We start from the raw sequence: 21985 nt of genomic DNA, 5'->3' as shown, positions 1-21985 counted from the left end.
TTATATTAAGTATAGTTTATTTTATTAAAGAGGGTACGCGGTAGCTTAGTTGGTTCAGGCTCTATGCTACAAGCCGGAAGGTCGTGGGTTCGAGTCACGATGAGGTGGACTTTTTTCAATTGACCTAATCCTTCGGGTCGCACTATGGCACTTAGATCGACTCAGCCTCTAACATAAATGAGTACTAGGAATCTTCCTGGGAGGTAAAGGGCGACCGGCGCCTAAGTCTGACACCCCTATGGCCATCTGTGAGCCGATTGCCTAGATAATGTGGGAACCTCAACTTCTCACAACCCTACAGGCCTCCATGGCCTGTTACAAGGATAGATTTTCCTTTTATCTTATTTGATTCAATGCATCCAACCTATTCGAACAAAACACCTTAATGCAGAGAAAAATCTATATACTTCAATTCGAGAGGTGCTCTTTCGATTTTGGCAGGAATATTGGCTTTTCCGACTGAGGTTTATCGTAGATTTTCTCAGTTTTGTCATCAAAATATACGCATGATACATGGACTAACTTATGATTGCTTTCTTCCAAGTCTTTTACGAATCACCATTCAACGTTGTAATATCTGAGGCCGGACATAGCCGTGAAATAAACCACAGCAAACAATTATTTCAGAATTATATCCAGTATAAAATTTACAAAGTTAATGTAAATTTAATTATATGATACGGAGGTAATATTTTAATAGTCTCCACACTGGACCAGCCTTATATTTACGATAAGGCCAATCAGGTACGTAAAATAGCGAAGAAGGTATCTGTAAAATTTATTTTCCACCTTTGAGCAGCTTAAAAATTTCCCCGCTTGTTAATTTCTGTAAGATACGGTTCTACCCAGAAATAATACCATCTGGTATTCTGTTTAAAACCTGAAAGCGAAACAGGCAAGGATTAGTCAGGAGAAGAACATCTCTTAGTAGCCATAGCACCGACCTTTACACATAGGATGTCCAAGTAAAATCGTAGTCATAAATTTTTCATTTAACCCTTTCCTCTTCTGTTTTCACATCTCACCCTTATAATCCCATAGGGTTTAGTTGGAAAGGGGTGGTTTCATAACAAAGTAATACGATGAAATTTCAGTGGTTAGGGGACCAGGTAATATCCACAAATACGTTGTAGTTTGAACTTTGTTCTACTGATACTTATAATTCGAATCTTATGTTGTGAAATATAAGTGAATATTAAATTTATATATAATTCAGAATAAAAGTAATGTATTGTATTAAATGATTGTGTGATGTTTTAAGGCACAGTTGTTGCTGTCTTGCAGCCTTAAGAAATTTTAAAACACTCGACTTCCACATGATACGATTTAGTTTCGAAATTTTAGACCATTTCTGAACTCTTTGTCAGCAAAATTTCCTCTCGGTCTTCGAGTGAAATTTCACGCCCTTCCCCTTTCAATTGTGACTTAATTGGTATCTCTTCGTGTTTAGTGTATTAAAAACACAAAATAAAAACTTCTTTTCGTTGTAAACAAACTTCAGTTGTTTCATGCAAAGAAAAGTTACAGAGAATGAAGATTTCTAGATATATTCAGGCCCGTTCGACTTGTCTGAAAATATAAAATACATCTTGTGTGCCCCTTGATGATGTTTCGTGTACCCCAGGTTCCCAATTGTTGTGGGTTTAAATTGAACTTTCCATACAGACACGCCTTCATGTAATTTGGTATGACATTCTTGAAAGTGCAACTTCTTGTCGTACTGCTAAATTGTCTCTGTTATTTTTTTTACAAATGTTGCTTCTACGACATGTTCAACCTTATAAGGTCACCATCAGGTAGATAAATACTTTTAAGCAATTGCTGCAATGTATTGCTTTTTATAGTTAATTGTTCTAAACGTCGCTGAAAATTAGTTCAAATTTTTGTTGAATTTTTTGAAGCTATTCAAAACTCACCCTTTTTCTAATTTATATCTTCTTTTTTCCTGCATTCCATGGTTTCTTGGGTTATGTTCCAAGTCTTGTTATTGTGTGTGCTTATCGCTACTCACCATATACAATTTTTACATCTTCTGATACAAACAAAAATGTCTCCAGTCATTACACGTAGCATTTTCGTACGGACATGTTAGCCTGGCTATTCTTTTGCTTTTTAAAAAAGAAGACTACCCCCATAACAGTTTCATTTCCTTCAAATATATATATATATAATAGTTATATTAGAAGGAAGTATATGTGTGTACGTGTATGTGTAATATAATATTGACACTTCGTAGTTTACTGGTTAAACATAATTTAATCTATGTTTCTTATCCGATATTGTGACGGAATATGACCATATACTAGGCAACGGTTCTGTAAATACAATCCCAAGGTAACACAATCAACAGTAGACCCTGAGTTACTTAGTAGCCAACGTTTCGGTAAGCACATTCTCGTGACAACGAATCATTTACATGGACTTCCATGGATACGAGCTAGACTATATAAGGAGCCGTACAGACTGTTCAGAACATTCGTGAGACAAACGTCGTTCAAAGCAGTTCAGTGTGAGCAGTGATTCGTCATTCGTCAGGAGTGGAAGAGAAGACGTTAATGGTTCAGTAAAGAACGGAGCGAGTCGTAGAGAGTCATTAATTGTGAGCTCTTGTAACTGGTTTTATTTGCGAAGAAGTGCCAATAAATCCAATCATCAAATCCAGAACACATTATTATTAGTCACGCAAACCCCCTACACGTGATAATGTTTTAAAATATCTTACTGCAATATAAGACCATCATCAGGCGTATGATCATCAGATTTTTATCTGCACTCTTAATTCCCTGCGCATAAGATTTGAAGCGTGAATGTATCAGAAGCCCTTCCAGTTTTTCGGTTGCTAGAAAACAGTTCGGCTTCTAATTAAAGAAAGGTAATGTAAGAATATTGCCGGTCACGGTAGCCGAGTGGTCTAAGGCATGCACTGTCTTCGCTCGCTCGGAAGCCGGCATCGTGGGTTCGAATCCCACTCAGGGCATGGATGTTTGTGTGGGTTTTTCTGTGTTTGTGTACAGGTAGAGGCCTTACGACGAGCTGATCACCCGCCCAAGGAGTCCTACCGAATGTGTAAGATCTAGAAAAACCGAAGTGAAACGGAGAATTTCATGGAGGTAGGCCTAGGCCCACTGGGGCTGTAGTGCCAAGGGGGTAAAAAATGTAAGAATATTACGAGTCCGTATTCTAGGATGTATAATCATGCACGTGGGTACCCAGATTTCGGAGGAATATGCTTCCTCCTGCTTCAGAGCAGAAGAAGATGGAGACAACAATTTCCTCCGAATTATTGCTTTCTGTCTTACATATTTCATGATGTCGTATTCCAGATGACCGTAAAATTAAAATTTTATGACAGAGATTTCCTTTCACTTAATAAGTTCAAACAGTCGCCGTGCTCCTATTGTTGATTAAAAGCTAGATAATAAAAATATTGAGAAGTCTTCGTAATATCGGAATAGACTTGAACCGAAACGACTAATTAGCCTACTGCCTGTAACGTGGATATCTGTGTTCGGATCAGTGTAGAGGCAAACGGACAAACATGAATGTTCCACTAATAGTTTTCGAAAGCAGAGAAAGAAATAATCAAGGTGCGGAAGTATGAATATTTGAGCTAATCCATGCAAGAAAAATGAAAATTCAGGGACAGTAACTGACCACTGTGCTGCATTAAACGCAACTTGTGTTTAATCTTCTTTATAAAAATCGCATTATATCGGAGTAAAACAAAGGAAGGAGAATTAATGTCAAGAAAGGCGACGTACAATTTTTCCTCTTCCGCGCATTTACTTATCGCTCCGTACCTATATTGCTGCGGAATTTGCTTTATCCGGAACATTAGCAACGATGAAAGAGACAGGCGAGGAAAGCTGAAGGGGCTGCATAGTGTCTGGACCCGCAAGATGTACCCATGTTTCTTCCGAACAGAATAACAACAAGCATTCCTCAAATTACATCTCCTCATACTACTACTACTACTACTACTACTACTACTACTACTACTACTACTAATAATAATAATAATAATAATAATAATAAGGTATTTTTATTGCTAGTGAGGTGGGAGTAAGTCCCTTGTACTGCGGCCACTTCTGGCCTATTGTACCAGCCCCAGTTGATAGGTGAGGGTGATTGTGGAGCACTCGGAGAAAACCTGCCCCAGCGCCACTTTGTCCACCACAAATCCCACTTAACCAGACCCTTGGATCGAACCCGGGCCGCCGCGGTGGGAAACCAGCGACTAACCGCTTGAGCTATGGCGCGGCCCAATAACGATAAGGTAAGGTGATCGCCTCTGTGGTCTAGTGGTCAGCGTTCCAGGCTACACATCCAGAGGTCCGGGTTCGATTCCCATCGCTACCAGAATTTTTCTGAGAAGTAGTGGGTCTGGNACTACTACTACTACTACTAATAATAATAATAATAATAATAATTATAAGGTATTTTTATTGCTAGTGAGGTGGGAGTAAGTCCCTTGTACTGCGGCCACTTCTGGCCTATTGTACCAGCCCCAGTTGATAGGTGAGGGTGATTGTGGAGCACTCGGAGAAAACCTGCCCCAGCGCCACTTTGTCCACCACAAATCCCACTTAACCAGACCCTTGGATCGAACCCGGGCCGCCGCGGTGGGAAACCAGCGACTAACCGCTTGAGCTATGGCGCGGCCCAATAACGATAAGGTAAGGTGATCGCCTCTGTGGTCTAGTGGTCAGCGTTCCAGGCTACACATCCAGAGGTCCGGGTTCGATTCCCATCGCTACCAGAATTTTTCTGAGAAGTAGTGGGTCTGGAACGGGGTCCACTCAGCCTCGTGATGATAATTGAGGAGCTATTTCAAGGAACTAGCGGCTCCTGTGTAGAAAACCGAAATTAACGGCCGGGGGGATTCGTTGAGCTGACCACGCGACACCCCCTATCCGCAAAACTTTGGCAATAAACTTAGCCGACAAGCGGCAGGCGCTCGGCCGGTATAGTTCGCTTGCAGACTAAAATCACGGAGTTTTTATTTATTTTTTTTTTGTATAAGGTAAGGTAAAGCTATCCCTGTAACAGACTGTGGAGGCCCATAGTTGTGTGAGAGGTCGAGGCTTCCACTTTTTCTATACAATCGGCTCACAGATGGCGCTGAAGTTGTCACCCTTAAGCGCCTGCCGCCCTTTACCCTCCAGGAAGATTCCTGGTACTCAATTCTGTTAGAGGCTGAGTCGATCCCCAGGGTCATAGTGCGGCTGGAAGGTTAGGCAAATTGATAAAGTCACCTTCCGGCTTGTAGCATAGCGCCTCAACCAACTGCGTTACCACGTGCCCCCAATAATAACAATAACACTCCTACAAAGCCTAGTGTCAGTAATTCGTATATTTTTCTTCTCAGGTTATTTACTTTTGAGTTTCTATTCCCTCGTTAATATCGCGTTCCTCTCCATTCACCAGAATTCTTTCGGTTACCTGTCCCATTCTATATACATACATACATACACGTATGTGGCCATAGCACCACAAAATTTCCTTTCCTGTCAGTCAGTTGGAAGTTCAGTGTCCCGTATTGCATCTTAAGGTGAGTGTTAACAGTGCAAGAGTTGTTCTAAAAGTAAGCCTATATTACATTCTATTCTTGGAACAAAGTAGCCTGACATAATTTCACTTAATCTCTGCAATCTAAACTTGCAAATATTTCGAATAATACTTCCCATAATTAAAACTTCCTGATTTTATGTTGCATTCCGCCTGAACTAATCTAGATACAGTGAATAAATGGTTTATTTGTTACACTATTGGAATGATACATGTTATTAATTGCAAAGTCAGGTAGGAAAACGATATACGAGTATAAATGTCAACGAAGCTAAATGTTAAGCTTGTTACGAAACCATAACCTGAAAGAATTCATAGTACAACTGGTAATCAGAAATAACTAAAATAATTAATTAATTAAATATATGATAATAATAATTAGAAACAATGATGAACTTTGTTACGAGGTTAATAAGAAAATACATTTATGTGCATAGACGAGACTATGGGTTTTAATGCTTAAAATATTTCATAAAATATAATAAACTTTCTCATAGAATGCCTATCACTTTGTAATACTCAGAATTAAATGCAGATTATAAATAAATGTGTAGTACACAGCAAAATTATTTGTGAAATTTCTGATTCTGTTGCAGATGCAAGCATGTCCGGATTTTCAGTTACGGTGAATCGAAGTGTAGAGGCTTCTACCAGTAAAATCTAATTTATTTTATGAATCTTTTTGTTCTTACTTCTTACAATAAATAAAAACAATATAATTTTCGTAATTATAAAGGAGCAAAAGTCTCAATAAAATCTGTGGATTTTATTTGTGTTTTTGTGGAGGATCCGGGGCGAAGGTCCTGTCGCTTCCCCTTAAATCCGGCCCTAAATGTAAGGAGTAAGTGCGAACTTCTCTGCCGTCACAACCACAGGTCCAAGAGAGGTTAAAACGACAGGTTTCGAGAATACGCTCTTCTCTTGGCAAGCAGATTTACTACCAAATGCTCAAATCCTGGTCCATACAATTGGTTATATTCTTCTTTAGCTAAGACGAAGAGGTACTGAGTTCGGAGGATAGGTACAGTTAGAGACGAAAGATAAGTTTCGCTTGTGTTTATTTAACAAAGAATTAGGCCCTCAAGGCATACGGATGGTGAAGTTTTAGCTACATAATTCTTAATTTTGGCACTAAATGGAAGTGATTGATTAGCTTCACGCCCCTGCCTCATTTTCCTCGGAAAAATAATCTTCTGGATGGGCCCCAGAGCCCTTCTGATGGCTATGGAGAGGGAAACATTTCCTGTTCTTCGTAGGGATCTAGTTCCGATGCCTCGATCGTCCAGCACGGAAACAGATCAGTATATAGACTGGGCTTAAGTGACATTTATCAAAACCTCAGACCTATAAGTGAATTAGGGTTCATTGGAAGAGATTTTGGTGTTCTGGATTTATACGTCGTCTCGTATTCCGAGTAGAACACAAAGTTTCGAGAATGGTATCTGTTTCCTCTGTCAGATGAAATGTGGGAATGTATCCACAGAGTCGAATCGGTTGGAATGGGCAAATCTCAACCACTGAACGAGTGATCAATCTGATCACTTTCCAAAATCTTCGTTCTTCAAAATTCTCCATGTATTTTTGTTTCCTCATCCACGATACTTGTACATGCCCAGTACTGTAGACTCGTTAAATTCCCAACATTAAGCTGCCTGTATACAACACAATAATTACCGTTCTTCAATTGTCAACTTAATTTGTAAATGTAAGATTTGATGTTTTCACGGCGGTGACTATGAAGAAAGCAGTCTTCTGTGATGTGGCACCGTTTAGATGTGGTGTTAACCGACGTTTCGGAGGAACGTATCGCCTCCATCTTCAGGGTAGAAGAAAAAATAAGAAATCCGCAAGCGAAGAGACCGTGAGGACCCGTACAAGCAGTCTGCTTTCTTCATAATTTGTAAATGTTTTCAACAAGGTGATATCCTGGAACTTGCTTGGATGGATTGAGGGAAACCATGAAAAACTCCCTTAGGCTAGATGGTGTCCCATCCGAGATTTAGGTGGTTAGGCATAAGAGGACATGCCAAATATAACACTTTAAAATTTTCACTAATTTGTGTCTTAAAAGTGATAATCAGTTTTACAGAAGCTTTGCTTCTTTCTGTATGCCGTCTGTCCACACACAAAGCGGCCAATGCCAGATTCCGAGTCTAACCACTACTGAGTATTTGTGCAGCCGTTACACCAATCCTTTGCTACAACACAAAGGACAATTCTGTGGCCCCTTATCATTAGATGCCGTGACAGTTGGCACTTAGTTATTCCATTGTTTGGCAGTGTGAGGCGTAAAGGCACCTCTGTTAACCCTGTTTTACCTTATGTACTTCTGTACTTACGAACTGATTCCTTGATGTTGAAAACGGCCTAAGGTTCACTTACAGAACTAATAAAGACGTCGCACAAGAGAAGCTTTATGAATCAGCGAGTTGTCGTTTATTTTAACACGCTGTTAGTAGCTCAAAATATGCAACGTCCAATGATAAGATGGATAATGAATATGCAATTAGAAGAAATGTCGAAGAAAGTACTTGTGGACTAATTAAAGTTTCTTTAAAACCATTTGCCTGGAAGGACCGAAAAGATCAGCCTGCGTTCCGGCAAAGACTCGAACCAGGTACCTTCTGAACATAAGTCATAAGCTTCACAGCTTAAGGAAACCTATTGGGTGCAGTCGTATAGATTTTTTGTATTAAAACACACTAGGAAGAAAATTAGGCAATGTTCTTTTTTAACAGTCGAATAAATAAATTTAAAGAAATTCAGTACAAAGAAATAAAAATATTTATCTAGAAAAAAAGAAACTATTCCTAAAAAATATATTCCATTCTAAGTCAATTAACTAACTACTCCTGAAACATACACAAAATTAAGAAAAATAAATAGTAACTTTTCATGTAGGCCCAAATAACCTACAAACAGAAGAAAAAACTCCTGGAAAGTAAATTCTGCCAATTAATCTTCAATTCTTGCAGTAAATCCCAAGGTTTCAGTAGTGCTGAAATCGGGCAGGCTGGCCTTACCGATCATGTCTCTGACCTGTACTCAGGATATGGCTAGTACTAGGTCTGGACATCAGCTATCCTGACTGAGGGTTTCTAGATCTATCAAAATCCCAGAAATTACCTTAAATTAGATGAGGAACTTTTCCTTTCATGCAGTTTCTGCATTATTTTCACCATCTAGTAATTCGACGCTAAACGCGATGTGCTACTGATATCGTCGTTAAGTGAACTGTATTAAAGTAAATAAATGAAAACCCGGATGAACACAAATTTCCGGAATTTGGTCGACTTTGAGCTTGTTCCCAAGAATCTGAATGTAACTTTTTTAACATTATTTTTAATATTATCCTTGATTATGAAAGAGTGCTTGTCATGAAACAACATATCTGAATTGCGGCAAATTTCAGTTCCATTGTTACATCTAAAACCCACATATTCTTACATATGCTTCGTTTAGGAGTACTGCAGAAAATGGACTGCGTCCCAGGTGAAGCTGAGAGTTGTACCTGCAGTATCACAGCTCCTAACAACGCTAACTATATCAGACAGGAAAAACGCAGTGTGTCCCAGGCAAGTTTGAAGATCTAAAGACACTGCTCCAATACAAGGGAAGATTACAAATTGTATGTGGAAATAGCAGAGTTTGGAGTGTGAACGTCAGAATGGTAGTTATTGATGAAATTTATAAAATCTGTGATTATTTTGTAACCTCCTCTGATAGTCAATTCACAGAACCACAGACTATTACATTTGGCCAAATTGTGACTGATGTTCAAGGCTGGGTTGACTGACTGGATGATCTACCAGATACATGTGGGCAGATTCCTTTACATCCTATAGGCAGTGTTTCGTTCCAAGCTCTTCGTTTCTTTCCAATGTATTTCTGGTTTTCTTATGCACGTTGGGCTAATTTTGATTTTTCAAGCAGACCTTGGATCACTTCATATTTATGCTTCGTAATGAATCAGTGAAACAATCGTGGTCTCCTTCAGAAGGACTTTAATATATACATGAATTTCTAGGTAACGATGCTGTTTCATGTACGGAGTTCATAAGTTGTTAAACTGAATGTAAGAATGATCTTGAAACAATTATTTTGTTTTTGAACTTTAATGATCGTCCTGTCTTTCTATTGCAAAACATTTCAGAGCCTGGATTGTGTCTCCGTCACCAGAGACAAGCCAACTCAGGCCCATCTGATAGGGGTAGTACCTATCTGCGGGCATCAGCACCAACACAAATAAGGTATATAAACTAATAACAACATATACTACCTCTGAGAGTTAAGAAATATATTAAAATAACTCCAGATACATGAGCTCTATCATCTATATCATTCCACTATTTTACGGCTATTACTGTTAAAACCAGAGTAATATCCGAATAGAACAATATGCATACGAAGAAAGTCACAAAATATATTGGAAAGAATGGGAGGTCTTGCAGATTTAACAGTGCATCACCTGCAGGAAATAGAGAAATCCGTTCACATGTATCTAATAGAATATCCGATCAGTCAACCCAGGTTGTATATCTGTCCAATCTGGACTCCCATTACTGCAGCAGAAGTCACAAAATTACACAAATCCTTCCAGTGTAGATTATGTTCGAAAATTAGTATTTTTATGTTGGTACCATACATAAGATTTTCTTTTCAGTGGACTATTATTCTGACAGCGCTCTGATTTGAACGATAGCCGTGAAACAGTGCATGGACATAAGTGTAAGGCCTCATGTATGTGGAGTTATTTTAATGATTTTTAAAGTTTCTCTTAACGCTCGCAGATAGTTTATGCCGTGTTGGGTTTATATATTCTATATTGTGCTGGTGCTGGTGTCCAGAGACAGGGACTAGTTACATCGATAGGGCCCAGCTGGGGAAGATTCCACCTAAAAACGGTGAGAGCAACCGGTATCCGAAACCTTGTGTGTTCTAAATAAAAAGAGGGCGATGGATAATGTCCAGAAATACAATAATTGTAATAATAATTACCAGTTGAAATTTCAAGAGGATTTACGCTAAGCTATATATAAAAATCGGATAATTTTGTGATTGCCTGTTAATGTTATTCAGGAATCTGAATCCTTAACAGCATTCAAGAAGAGGACTATAAGACGGGAGCAACAAAGAGCAATGGAAATTTCCTATGCTTTAGTCGGTACTGCAGTCTTGATTTTGTCGAATATACTTAACATATCGAGCATATTTAGTTGAGTTAAGATTTCCAAGTGTTTCTCAAGGGCTATAACGCGAAGAAGTGCATCAACTGAATTGTTACCTGTGAGAACCGTAGCTCGAGATGGAAAGTGTTAAATTTCCTCGCTGTTTTTCAACGGACATTTCAGTAATGACGCTGAATAGTATGTTCTACTTGCGTCTGTTTAAAGCTTGATAAATGTTCAGTTATATAACAGATTTTATACATTAAAAATAAAAAATTTACAACCTGTAATCATCATGAACTATTGCTAAAATTATCCAATAAAATAATATATAAATGGGCAGGACAAGTAAGACACGTAGAAGGATGAAATTCATACAAAACTTCTATTTGAACGTCCAGGAAAATCGAAAACTTAGGAGACAGAAGAGGGTAAATGGAAGAATATTAAAACTGACCTTAGAAAAGTATGGTGTGAAGACGTTATTTGGATTAAACTGGATCAGGGTATGGTTCAGTCATGTAGACTCTAATGAAATTCGGGTTGCAAAAGGCAGTGAATTTCTTATCCAGCTTAATATCAGGTTAAGGGAAGATAATGAATCCAATTCAGTTATTAATGTTCTATGAAATCGTGTAATTTATACACATTTTACCACACTTAACGTCTAAATAATCTTGACTGACGATACGGACGTAAAATTAATTGGAATGAAGGGGACTTACGTCACTCTTGTGTTACTTCGTTGGAGAGTAAATGCCAACCGGAGACGGGCCAGAGCAGAGGAGGGAAATAACAAAACGTTACAAGATAACATTAAACAGTGATTTCTCCAAGTATTATGTTCTCTAACACAGTGGAAATGCAGATTACACGAGAAGGGACGCTAGGCTTAACGAAAAGGCTGCAGCAATTAATAAAGTAGCTGACATTCAATCATTCTTGCTGGTCGCTTCGTCGCTGTTACATACCTTAAAGACAGAGGGTTGTAGAAGTTACCGCCATTATGATGTATGACATTATCAGAAGTGGTAATATTTATATCATTACAAATTGGTTAGTTCAAAAAAATAAAATATATAAAATATGTTAAAATCTATCGCGTCCATGACTTCTCCCTAACTAACGTTATTTCGACGTCTGAAAATATAAATAATTAATTAGAAGAAAGGAATTTGAAACACTTTTCTTCTTCCATTCAGTCCCTACCGCATAATAGCAATGCCATTACAGACGGCCCCTTACACGCCATTTTCGGATTATTATATACGAACATCCGCTATTTATATTAAGTTTAAATGCAATGATTGGATGAAAGCTAGGAACTTTTGGGTTTCCGTAGCAACAACTTTTGGATCAGAGTGGCAGCGCGATCTAAGGCCTAAACTGTCTTCTCTCTCTCGAACACTGGGATCGTGTGTTTTAATCCCACTCAAGTCACGGATGTCTGTGTGCGTTTATTCTGTGTTTGTGTTGTCCTGTGTGTAGGTAGCGGCCTTGCGTCGGGCTTATCCCCTGTCCAAAGATTCCTACCGACTGTGTATAGTCTGAGTAATAAAGATAATAAAATAATAATAATAAAAATCTAAGTAATGACGATAATAAAAATAATAATTTGCTAGTGGTGATAAATTAAAATATATGCATTTACAATGATAAAACATATACATATATTATAATGTCAAATGAGAAAGTAATGATAATAATGGAAGTCCATCGGAAGAAAATATATTAATGCAGAAGTGAACAAACAAAATAAAGATGAAGATAAATACACAAAGATCACAATAACTAAAAGCCACATAACACAAGAGTATCAGAAATACAGCTAAATCAGCTAAAAGATTTATTTTAGATAGAAGATTATTAAAAATGATTGACAGACACCGCTCCGATTTGCAAATATGTTGAGATTTTTACCCATCAAGTTGGCAAAATAAACGTACCGAGCAGAAGAACAGTGTTTATTAGAGGGGCAAACACTAAACACTGAGAAGTCCCTAAGAAAAACGAGTAGGAACACTAAGACTAACATTTTAGAAGTGAAAAGTGCAGGATTTAAGACCTCGACAGACCTGAACAAAAAAATATGTGCATCAAGGTGATGTCTCCACTTACATAAAAAATGCATGCTTAATTTCTCTAAAACAAAAGTATAACTATAAGGAACATGAGGGTAAAATCGACAAAAACACACAGAAGAAAACTTCTGTTGGATTCGCTCAAGCTTGATGGCACCGGTAGACGTGATAGAATTCCAAACAGCCGAGGCATATTCAAACCTGGACTTGAGTAAAGTAAATTATAGCATATATAGACAAACCGGGGAGAACAATCAGAAGGTTATGGAGCGAATATGACCTAACAGCTTTATGCCTTCATTAAATATGAAATAAGCAGTATTGCGAAAATATCATTTTGAATGAAGCAAACACTTAGGTCATTATTACTGTTTGTGAGTGAAATGGCATCGTGACAAATCTGATACTAGTAGCTAAGAACATTTGTCTTCATGGAAACAAATTGGAATACAATAAAAGTTCTGTCTTCTGTAATACGTATATGGAAGTGTAGTCCGGTGAAAGTCAACTGATTTTTCGGAGGAATATACTGCCTTCATCTTCAGGTCGAAGATTCGCCCATGCAAGAAACAAGCATGAAACAAGAAGCAAGTAGAAGAGGACGACATATTCCTCCAAAACGTCTGTCCACTTTCATAGGACTACCTGGGGTTGTATCCCAGAACACAAAACTCATCAAAGCCACGGCTGTGAGAATCCCAAGTCCAGCACAAGAATAAATGAGACGTGAGTTTAAAATTCACTGTAAAATATTTCTTCGCAGAAGGCCTGTCTACACTTATTTCATACTGTCCTTGAAGGTTGTTAAGAATTCTTAACTGATATCAGCATACAACTGCATTAATATAATCTTTATATTCAATCACAGACTTACTCCTACATCATATTTCATTAATTAGTGTCGATATATCTACAAAATTCTTATAATAGCAAAGATTTTGTAGCCTATATTCGTCTAAATCCCATAGCTGATTATTATAACAGCATTTTAACGTTGGTGTTTCTTTGAAAATAAACCTCTCTTGCTTTTACTTGCATTTCTTGTTATAAGAAACAGCTCCTTCTGGAATCAGATAACCTATAACAAACAGGATTTCTGTAATAATATTTTCAGCTTACTGTTGATCTCAACGGGTGGTGTTACGTTCGTCGTACAAAAAATGAATTTGTACAGAGGATAGTTGATCACAGAACACTGAAGACTCAGTCAGACTTAAAATCAGGGATGAAGAGAAATTCAAAGAGACTATGGACCAGAATGAAAAAGATGACAAACCTACAGAAGAAGAGTGTGAAATGATAATGATAGAGACAAGTACAAACATGAAACAGATTATAGCAATGAAGTGGTAATTTTATGATTCTCGTGATAAAGTAAAAGAAAGATGATTATAATATAAGTATAATGAAGGAGAAGGAGAAGAAGTTTATGATAATTGTTATTATTAAGGAGAGACATGAATCCTTTGGAACCCTAAAGACATTCACTAGTATGTATTTCGGGATGCAGGACTGTGCAGGACAGAGATACGTTAAGATACTACAAGCTTATCACAAGACACTGGCTTCGTGCTGCGCTAAGGAAACATATCTCACGAAAATAGCAAAACAAGGAAGCAAATTTGCTGACATTCGTTCATAATGCAGCAATAACAACCACTCAGTAGCCCCTTTCTTACGTAATGCAAACTAAGTCAGTACAAGAATATTATTATTACTATTTCAACCCCCTAGGGTGTAATAAAGCGCCCTATTATGTGACAACGATTGTGTGAAAGGGTGTGGATGCAGAGTGGTAGATTTATATAAGGCATGGGGATGTTGGAGAAATGGGTTGCAGGAAATAGGGGAAATCCTACAAGAAGGAATTGTAAGTTAACCCAAAATAACGGGACCCTTTATACTCTCAGAAAAATGTGAATATGGCAGTGATCTGGACTACATTTGAAGGACAAGGTTCATTCCCATTACTGGACAAATAAGTTAAATTCCAAATTAAGATCCTGCGAATAAATTAACACCAGCATTAAAATACGGCTACTCAACTTTCATGGAATTTTCGTCACCATTTTCAAATATGACTGTCACTTAGCCTTCTCTTCAGCCAGTTGCATTAATTCCACAATAAACAGCTTCAGTCTTACAATTACAGGCCACTGACTTACACCAGAATTTCTGATGTGGTCTTTTACATTTATCAACCCTACTGATAACCCGCAAGGAGCCGGGATAGCCTAGTCGGTATAGCGACTGACTACTGACTAGACGACCAAGGGATCGCGGTTCGAGTTCTGATAGGGTCAAAAATTTTCTCTTCTCCACGTCATCCAGACCGGCTCTGGCGCCCAGCCAGCCCCCTATCAAATGGATAAGGGGGGCTTTTTCCCCTGTGGTAAAGCAGTAAGGGCGGGCAGCTGACCACTCACCTCCAACTTGGTACCGAGATCAAGAAAACGTGGATCTATACATCCACTACTCCTTACACCTTCATGGCCTAGTGCTTAATTAGTTAAGCACGGGGACAGCTTTACTTTTACTTTTAGTGATAATCCAAATCTGCATTTATGTACTTCTTAAATTTTTTTCATATTTATTTTAAGTAAATATATTCTACTTTTTCACTTATCCGTTTAATTACTTTTTTAGTTATTTATTTCAAAGAAACAGACAACCAAATAAAGTAAGAAACATATACTCTTTTATGTAACGCAATCCTACGCAATAATTTGGATCAAATTTGAAGATAAAGACGGTGCAAATCTCGAAGTTGTTAAGAATTATCTTTTAAGTTTCTTATCAGCAAAGTAGCATATGTCCTCCACCTCCACAATTCTAGGCTTCAGTTTAATGACATCAAATTAAAATAATTAGATAAATTTATAATCCTTAGGTACTTATATTTCGAATTATTGTATGTTTACAGTTACTGTATGCTTATGGGCCGCGCCATAGCTCAAGCGGTTAGTATCTGGCTTCCCACCGCGACGGCCCGGGTTTGATCCCGGTTCTGGTCAAGTGAGATTTGTGGTGGACAAAGTGGCGCTGGGGCAGGTTTTCTCCGAGTACTTCGGTTTCCCCTGCCAATCTTCATTCCACCAATTGCTCCACAATCACCCTCACCTATCATCTGGGGCTGGTACAATGGGCCAGAAGTGGCCACAGTAAAAGAGACTTAGTCCCAGTCCTCTAGCAATAAAAAAATACTCTATGCGTATACAATGTGTCTCCATCCACGCAAATCAAATTGCATGCCACCACCTTCAGTAACTGATTTATTAACTCTTATCCAAAGCATCTTTGGTATGCTGTCTGTTCTTTAATAAAACCAAAATATTATTAGAAAGTAATTATCATTCTTGATATGGATTGTGATATAAAACTCGTTACTTACATTTATTGTTGTGTTGCCTGATGGTTGCCACACTCAGTGTTCTGCAGCACGATTCTGGAAAACCAATACATATTCATATTAAGAGCTATTACACAAAATGTACATTTTCTTTTCTCTGTAACCAATATCTACAATAAAATGTAAGAAATTTGTTGTTCTAACGACGTATAAATGTACATTCTAAAGTCTTCTGACGATGGTGGATGACACACAGAATTGCTGTTTTTTTTTTTTTAACTTTTTCCACCGTCCGGAATTCTAGGTAATAGAGGACACCACGTTTCGGAAACTGGATCTGTTTCCGTCTTGAAGTGAGAAAGGAAGACACCTACTCAGTTGGCCCCTTAGAAAGAGATAGAAAGTGGTTAAGTGATTGAGATTAGCTCTTTATAAGGGGCCCAACTGAGTAGGTGTTTTCATTTCTCCCCTGAAGAAGGAAACAGATCACTTTCCGAAACGTCATGTCCTCTATTACCTAGAATTTAGGACGATGGAAAAAGTCCAAAAACCCAGTAATACTGAACGTATAAAAGTATTACAAAATTTTGTATGAGACGTGTGTACGTGTCTGTACTGTTACGTCAGAGGATACGGATGCCGCGCAAAGAAGTCCTATGGATCACGCCCTCCACCTCCTTCCCTCCAGCGTACTCGCCTGCATTCGTCTAGGCAGTGGCAGTAACAAACTTAAGCCCTTTGGGCCGGTAGATATGGAAGTGGAACGGAATGCACAGCAATAGGCACTGAGAGGGAAAACTGAATCTTCTCCATCAAATCTATTGTGGTGCGGTAGCGTAGTTGGTTGAGGCACCATGCTACAAACCGGAAGGTCAAGGTTTCGAGTCCCGATGAGGTGGATTTTTCAATTTACCTAATCTTTCCAGCAGCACTATGGCCCTGGGGTCGACTCAGCCTCTAACAGAAATGAGTACCAGGAATCTTCCTGGGGGATTAAGGGCGGCCGTAGCTTAAGGCTGACAACCTTACCGCCATCTGTGGGAGCTTCGAGATCTCACAACCATATGGATCTTCACGGCCTGTAACAGGGATAGCTTTACCTTTATATCGGTATCATTTCAGATATTAGAATACTAATTTGAATTTTAAACAAAATATAGACTACTGATTATTTTTAATATTATTACGAAACAAGATCAATATATAAGTATTAAAGATTTAAATAAAATCGTCTGATATTTCAGCGGAAAAGAAAAGTGTCTAAAAACACTTCATCAAACTCAATAACTTTGAAAAACCTGAGAAGACAGCTACTTTCATACCAAGATGTTCCACTGCTAAACTAGGTAAGAAAGTAAAGCTATCACTGTAAGGGGCTGATGAGGCTCAGAGGGTTGTGAGACGTCGAGGCTTGCACATTTTCTAGACAATCGGTTCACAGATGGCGGTGAGGTTGCCAGCTATACGCGCCAGCCGCCCTTTACACCCAGGAATATTCCTGGTACTCTTTTCTGTTAGAGGTTCAGTCGACCCCAGGGCCATAGTGCGACTGGATGGATTAGATCAATTAAAAGATCCAATGTCCGAATCAGGAATCGAACCCGCTACCTTCCACCTCCTGGTAGAGTGCCTCAACGAACCAAGCTATTGCGTAAATTAATGAGAATTTCAACCGCTTCAATAACGTGTTTTTTCCTTAGCACTACAGCCCCAGTGGGCCTAGGCCTACCTCCATGAACTTCTCCGTTCACTTCGGTTTTTCTAGATCTTACACATTCGATAGGACACCTTGGGCGGGTGATCAGGTCGTCGCAAGGCCTCTACCTGTACACAAACACAGAAAAACGCACATACACAAACTAAACATCCATGCCCTGAGTGGGATTCGAACCCACGATCCCGGTTTCCAAGCAAGCGAAGACAGTGCATGCCCAATAACGAGTTTACTGAAGAAAAATAAATTTTCAGAATGTACACATTGATTTTTAATGTTAATATTCTCCTTCTAATTATCATCTTTTACTCGGAACTAAAACGTTGTTAAGCGATTTTCTTCGAACTGTATAATAATACAAAATTCGGCGTAAAAGCAATGCATATATATTCTCACATATAATTGACCCTGACTGTGTCACCTTGGAATTGAAATATATTTTTGGTAGATAGATTACTGTTGGTTTCTGAATACCGAGCAACAATGAGACCAGTCTGTCCGGAAAAGCAGGTTTCGAGGAAACTCATTCAGATTTCGGTGTTTTCTGGCGCTTGTACCGTTATTTTCCTGAAGATATAAACCGTTCAGATTTATCTAGGGAGAGGTTTCTCATAAATTACTGAAATTTACATAATATCATTGAAGTCGTTTCCGAGAAAATCGCCATTTTCTATACTCACCTGAAGGACTCATAATTATGGAACTGAGATATTCAAGATTATCTATGATCAATAAATAACTGAAGATTATGTACAAATAAGGCCCATCTAACAGTTCAGGCTTTAGTGAGGCCACATCCGTACATATATTTACGTCGATATAAGGCAAAGCGATGGCAAACTAAAACCAAATTTAAGTTAGGGGGTTGAAAATCTGTGAATCCATCAAAATTTCGAGGTCGATTTCTTTCACCAACAGAGTTCTTTATCATACATATAATAAGTACATAAAAAGGAAATAAATATTTATAAATGTGAAAATCAGTAAAATATAATTTATATAAACACACAATATTGCATTAATATATTAATTTCACAACCTTCTGGGATTAGATGTTATGTAGTCTGACAGATAAAAATATTTCGTAGGAATTGACTGCCTCCGTCTTCAGGCTATATCTTTCTTCTAACATGATAATGTGGCAGTAAATTTTCCCTAACTTTGTGCCTATCTACCACACAACATATCCTCCCATCTGGGGAAAGTGAATCCTCAGTATTCACCACTGAGAACGCCAGACTCCTTATGTTAATATATATTCGATGAGTCATGAGATGTTTAATTACGCATACATTAATGTGCCACAGTGTAAAAATGCTGAGTAACACTACAGTAGTAGACACTGTAAAACTTATGGGGAAAAAATAAATACACCAACATAATTACTGCACTGGATGCAACGCCTTTCTAAATAGCTACAGATCTCTTTATATATTGCAAAGCCATGCAATTTTATATAACAGGCAACATTTTATCTTACAATGTCAGTATTGCTACTCTCCTATCGGCAACTGTTTGCTATTCACTTAACGTCTGCACTTGAAGTCTGCCATCGGAAAGATAAATACATGGGCGACTTTAGAAATAAAATGAAACAAGTATAAACACAACCATTCAAAGATTGGAAGACTTGTGTGGTCTTCTTCGTAGTGCGAAAACCGCCCACTCCTATTATCCGAACCAAAAGGTAATTCATTAGTGTAAAGACTCAAAAATAGAAGAGAAACAATCAGATGAAACAAAGGCAAATGAGCATTAATGCATCCATTTCTAGCCTTGACGTGAGCATACAAAGTACAGGATCTGAATTGTATTTATAATAGAAAGCCCTTTTCTTTTCTGTTATAGACTTAATACAAGAACGAAGATGGCTGAAATTACTGATTAAAAAACGATAGAATGCACAACACACATTACGTAGAATCTGTGTGACAAGGTACAGAAGTTCGTTTTCATTTCAATTATGTTTAAGGCTTATTTTGTCTGCAGTCTGTATAATCAGTCATTATAGATTGTTATATCTCCGCGTAAGAATTCTCTTTGTCTTAGTCTCCATTATGGGAAGCATTATTTTTAAAAGAGTCAATTTCCTCCCCTTCTTAACCCTCCCCACTGCGTGGGAAATCTGTACTCGTTTAAATGTGATATTATTTTGAAGAACGTATACTGAATACATGAGGAAATACAGATGCTTACAGCCTTATTACTGCAGTCACTAGAATGTGCGTCAGATAAATAAAATAAGTTTATTAAAAATAAAAAATAGTTTCCACATTCCTTCTTTTCCTACTCTATTCAGTATTGAATAAATTAAGTTCTTTGAAAAGCAGGTTATCATAAAAAGTGAACATTGCTGTGATAACAAAGTAATTACTTGAGTTACTGTTACTTTATTTAGTTGATTACTTATCATTAGGAACAGGTTAATTTTCTTTTAATCCTAGACAATTCCATCACAATTATCTGATTATGGATTACCGTTTACAAGAAAGTACAGACTTTGGCCTGAGTTGCCACGTTATTGCTGTAGGGTGGGGTTCTCCGTTGCGCAACATGTCACAATATATTTATTAAATTAAATTCAGTATTTTATCCATTCTTCATACAAGAGGAAAAATGGGCTCATAATCTAGAGGTGGACGATATTAGTCCTCACGTTCCATCTTCGCAATTCCTCAGCTAATTTCAAGAGATTATGATACCTGTAGGACCGCTTCTGTCGTCTATTGATCAGAGTTCCTGGCTACAGGTTCAGTGATCCCGTGTTCGATTTCCGGCCTTACCAGATTTTCTGAGAAGTAGTGGGTCTGGAACTGGATCCACTCAGCCTCCTGAGGAAAATTGGGAGTTATTTCAAGGAAATAGCGGCTCCGGTCTAGAAAACCGAAACCCTCTATCCACTAAAGGTGGCACTAACTTCGCCGACAAGCGGCGGTCGCTCTGTCGGTATAGTTCGCTTGCGGACTGAAGGCAACGTAGATATTTTATGATACTTGTAGGTTTCTCCTCAGAATGAATAATTTTTATCTTTATGGATCCAGACGACGTACTTACCTTTACAGACTAGGCCGAATACAAAATCAAGAAATAAGACAGAAAATGCAGATGAACTTGGTACACCAGAAAGTGAATACCTACACGCACATGTGCTTACAGCCTTTAGGCAGAACTGCACCGGGCCGATTGCCAGAACAGATACTGAATTACAGATCAGTAGGATGGAAAGGTTTCGGCAGACCGAGAAGACAAATATGGAATTGAAATTAGGAACAAGTTGAGGAACGTAAATGATGGTAATTACGCTAATAATGATGACGTTACCACTTGAAAAACCTAGTCATGAACGAAGGATAATATCAAAATTGTAACAAGTGTGGGCCGGTCACAGTAGCCGAGCGGTTTAAGGCATGTACCGTCTTCGCTCGCTCGAAAACCGGGATCGTGTGTTCAAATCCCTCTCAAGACATGGATGTTTGGTGTGTATATATGTTTATTGTGTGTTCGTGTTGTCCTGTGTTTAGGTAGACGCCTTGGGACGAGCTGATCACCCGTCCAAGGAGTTCTACCGTCTGTAAAATGATCAATGGAACTGAAGAATCAGCCCTATGTTCCAAAGTGAGAGCAAGAGGAGATAAATAAAAAAAATGTGGCATTGCGGACTTGATTCATGTGGATCAGAAGAAGTATCAATGACGTAGTTTTATAAGTACGGTAATGGACTTTCAGGTTTTATAAAAAGAAACAAAATGAATTGATTAGCAGGGCGAATATTGGGTTCTCAATAAAGGCTCAATTCCATATAGTTAATTATATGAAGTGCGAAAAAACTTCGTTAAATACGGCTGAAACATGTTAGGTGTAAGTCAAATTCATGCAGGACTGTGAATAAGATATGTAAAATTTTTAATCAACCATTTTTCGATAAGACTTTTATTATTGTGTCGAACACAGCGGGGGCTCGGCCTACTGTGTGTTCCGTCTTATACCACCTGAACACTGGGACAGTGGGTTCAAATCATACTCAAAGTCTGGATGTATTTCTGCGTTTCCTTTTTGTTTTTATTGGTCTGTGTGTACGCTGATTGTGAATGTAAGCTGCTGAGAA

General features: G+C 38.2%; 1 protein-coding gene across 1 annotated transcript in view; it reads right to left on the bottom strand.

The window, feature by feature from the left end:
* Window positions 1-21985, bottom strand: part of LOC111866474 (zinc finger protein rotund) — a 938200-nt gene that overhangs the window by 718241 nt on the left and 197974 nt on the right. The window contains exon 3 of the mRNA XM_033752262.1: window positions 16209-16262. The gene's annotated coding sequence lies outside the window, so the exon portion shown is untranslated. The remainder of the gene's footprint in view (window positions 1-16208; window positions 16263-21985) is intronic.

Source organism: Cryptotermes secundus, unplaced genomic scaffold (genome assembly GCF_002891405.2).
Source record: "Cryptotermes secundus unplaced genomic scaffold, Csec_1.0 scaffold320, whole genome shotgun sequence".
Taxonomy (NCBI): Eukaryota; Metazoa; Arthropoda; class Insecta; order Blattodea; family Kalotermitidae; genus Cryptotermes; species Cryptotermes secundus.
Note: the sequence above shows the minus strand (reverse complement) of the source record. Positions and strands in the feature narration are given on the sequence as shown.